The following is a 4,007-nucleotide window of genomic DNA, read 5'->3' on the forward strand; positions in this document are numbered from 1 at the left end:
ATTCTGATGGCTGAAAACTCTTAGAAAATACTAAAAACTATTCAACTGTATTCTTTTAATAGATGAATTCTCTTTTTTTGGCTCTTACCACAAATTGCTTTATAAAAGAATAAAACATTGTTGATACTATCAGCAGTACATATATGGTATGCCAATTCCTCTCTGCAGTCTTGCTAGTTTGGGATGGGCATTCTTTCTCTTTTTTTTATTTCAATCGTTTTGGGGGAACAGGTGGTGTATAGTTACATGAATAAGTTATTCAGTGGTGATCTCTGATATCTTGGTACACCCATCACTCAAGCAGTGTACACTGAACACAATATGTAGTCTTTTATCCTTCACCACCTCACAATCTTCCCCCTGAGTCCCCAGAGTCCATTATAAAATTATTATACCTTTGTGTATCTTAGCTCCCACTTATAAGAGAACATATGATGTTTGGTTTTCCATTCCTGAGTTACTTCACTTACAATAATGGTCTCCAACTCCAACCAGGTTGCTGCAAAAAACATTATTTTGTTCCTTTTTATGGCTTAGTATTCCAGGGGATGTATGTGTGTGCGCGTGCGTGTGTGTGTGTGTGTGTGTATCACATTTTCTTTATCCACTCATGGGTGATGGGCACTTAGGCTGTTTCCATATATTTACAATTGCACATTATGCTGCTATAAACATGCATGTGCATGTGTCTCTTTCATATAATGACTTCTTTTTCTCTAAGTAGATACCCAGTAATGGGATTGCTGGATTCAACGGTAGTTGTACTTTCAGTTCTTTAAGGAATCTCTATACTATTTTCCATAGCAGTTATGCTAGTTTACATTCCTACCAGCAGTGTAAAAGTGTTCCCTTTTCACCACATCCATGCCGACATCTATTATTTTTTGATTTTTAAATTATTGCCATTCTTGCAGCAGTAAGGTGGTATTGCATTGTGGTTTTGATTTGCATTTCCCTGATAATTAGTGACGTTGAGCATTTTCTCAAAGGTCTGTTGGCCATTTGTATATCTTCTTATGAGAATTGTCTATTCACATCTTTAGATCACTTTTTGATGGGATTATTTGAATTTTTCTTGCTGATTTGTTGTAATTCCCTGTAGATTCTGGATATTAGTCCTTTGTTGAATGCATAGTTTGCAAAGATTCGCTCCCACTCTGTGGGCTGCCTGTTTAGTCCACTGATTATTTATTTTGCAGTGCATAAGCCCTTTAGTTTAAGTCCCATCTATTTACCTTTGTTTTTGTTGCATTTGCTTTTGGTTTCTTGGTCATGAAATCTTTGCCTAAGCCAATGCCTGAAGAGTTTTTCCAATGTTATCTTCTATAACTTTTATGAACTCAGGTCTTAGATTTAAGTCTTTGATCCACCTTGAGTTGATATTTGTATAAGGTGAGAGATGAGGATCCAGTTTCATTCTTCTACTTGTGACTTCCCAGTACTATTTATTAAATAGGATGTCCTTTCCCCAATTTATGTTCTTGTATGCTTTGTCAAAAATCAGTTGGCTGTAAGTATTTAGGTTTATTTCTGGGTTCTCTATTGTGTTCCATTGTTCTATGTGCCTGTTTTTATACAGGTATAATGTTGTTAACTGTAGTCTTGTAGTATAGTTGAAGTCAAGTAATGTGATACCTCCAGTTTTTTGTTTGTTTGTTTGTTTTGCTTACTATTGCTTTATCTATGCATGCTCTTTTTGGGATCCATATAAATTTTGGATTGTTATTTCTAGTTCTGTGAAGAATGATGGTCATATTTTGATGGGAATTGCACTGAATTTGTAGATTGCTTTTGGCATTTTCACAATATTAATTCTTCATTAACACAATTTAATAATATTCTTTCTACTTATGAACATGAGATGTGTTTCCATTTATTCGTGTCATCTGTAATTTCTTTCAGCAGTTATCTAGTTTTCTTTGCAGAGATCTTTCACCTTCTTGATTAAGTATATTTCTAAGTATTTTATTTTATTTTTCGTAGCTGTCATATACATTGACTTCTTTATTTCTCAGTTTGGTTGCTGTTGGTGTATAGCAGTACTCCTGATTTGTGTACATTGATTTCGTATCCTGAAACTTTATTGAATTCATTTATCCAAACTAGAAGCTTTTTGAATGAGTCTTTAAGGTTTTCTAGGTAAACAATCATATCATTCTTGAACAGTGATAGATAGATTACCAATTTGGATGCCCTTTATTTCTTTCTCGTCTGATTGCTCTGACTCGGACTTCCAGTACTATGTTGAATAGAAGCGGTAAAAGTGAACATCCTTGTCTTGTTTTAATTCTCAGGGGATTTCTTTCGAATTTTCCCTGTTCAGCATAATGTTGGCTGTGGGTCTGGCATGGATGGCTTTTATTACCTTAAAGTATGTCCCTTCTATGCCAATTTTGCTGAGGGTTTTAATCAAAAAGGGATGCTCGATTTTGTCAAATGTTTTTTCAGTGTCTCTTGAGATGATTATATGATTTTTTTTTTTTACTTCTGTTTATGAGGTGTATCACATTTATGGACTTGCCCATGTTAAACCAACCCTGCATTCCTGGTATGAAACCCACTTGAACATGTGTATTATCTTTTTGATATGCTGTTTGATTCAGTTAACTAGCATTTTGTCGAGTATTTTTGTATCACTGTTAATCAGGAATATTGTTATTTAGTTTTCATTTTGTTATGTTCTTTCCCGATTTTGGTATTAGGATAATAATGGTTTCATAGAATGATTTATGGAGAATTCCCTCTTTATCTTTTGGAATCATTTCAATAGGGTTGATACCAATTCTTCTTTGAATGTCTAATAAAATTTAGTTGTGATCTCACTGGTCCTGGACTTTTATTGTGGTTGGCAATATTTTATTACTGTTTCAACTTCACTTCTTGTTATTGGTCCATTCAGAATTTCTATTTCTTCCTGGTTTAATCTAGGAGGTTTATATATTTCCAGGAATTTATCCATCTCCTCTAGGTTTTCTAGTTTGTGTGCATAAAGGTGTTCATAGTAGCCTTGAAAGATCTTTTGTATTTCAGTGGTATTGGCTGTAATATCTTCCATTTCTTTTCTAATTGAGCTTTGGATGTTCTATCTTCTTTTCTTAATCTTGCTAATGATCTATCAATTTTGTTTCTTTTCAGATAAAAAGGTTATGTTTCATTTATTTTTTTTTTTTTTTGTATTTTTTTGTTTCAATTTCATTTAGTTCTGCTTGATCTTTGTTATTTCTTTTCTTCTGCTGGGTTTCATTTTGGTTTGTTCTCGTTTCTCTAGTTCCCCGAGGTGTGAGCTTTGATTGTCTATTTGTGTTCTTTCAGACTTTTTCATGTATGCATTTAATGTTATGAACTTTCCTTTTAGCACTGCTTTTCCTGTATCACAGAGATTTTGATAGGTTGTGTCACTATTATCATTCAGTTTAAAGAATTTTAAAATTTCCATCTTGATTTCATTGTTGGTCCAAAAATCATTCAGGAGCAGATTATTTAATTTCCATGTATTTGTATAGTTTTGATGATTCTTTGGAGTTGATTTCCAATTTTATTCCACTGTGGTCTGAGAGAGTACTTGATATAATTTCTATTTTCTTAAAATTTGTTGAGACTTGTTTTGTGGTTTATCATATGGTCTGTCTTGGAGGATGTTCTATGTGCTGATGAAAAGAATGTATTTTCTGCAGTTGTTGGGTAGAATGTTCTGTAAATATCTGTTAAGTTCATTTGTTTTAGAGTATACTTTAAGTCCATTATTTCAATCTTGATGACCTGTCTAGTTCTATCAGTGGAGTACTGAAGTCCCCCATTATTATCGTGTTGCCACCTATCTCATTTCGTAGGTCCAATGGTAAATATTTTATAAATTTGGGAACTCCAGTGTTAGGGGCATATATATTTAGGACTATGATATTTTCCTGTTGGACTACTCCTTGTATCATTATATAATGTCCCTCTTTGTCTTTTTAAACTGTTGTTGCTTTAAAGTCTGTTTTGTCTGGTACAAGAATAGCTACTCC

This window comes from Macaca thibetana, chromosome 15, assembly GCF_024542745.1.
Source record: "Macaca thibetana thibetana isolate TM-01 chromosome 15, ASM2454274v1, whole genome shotgun sequence".
In the NCBI taxonomy this organism is placed as follows: Eukaryota; Metazoa; Chordata; class Mammalia; order Primates; family Cercopithecidae; genus Macaca; species Macaca thibetana.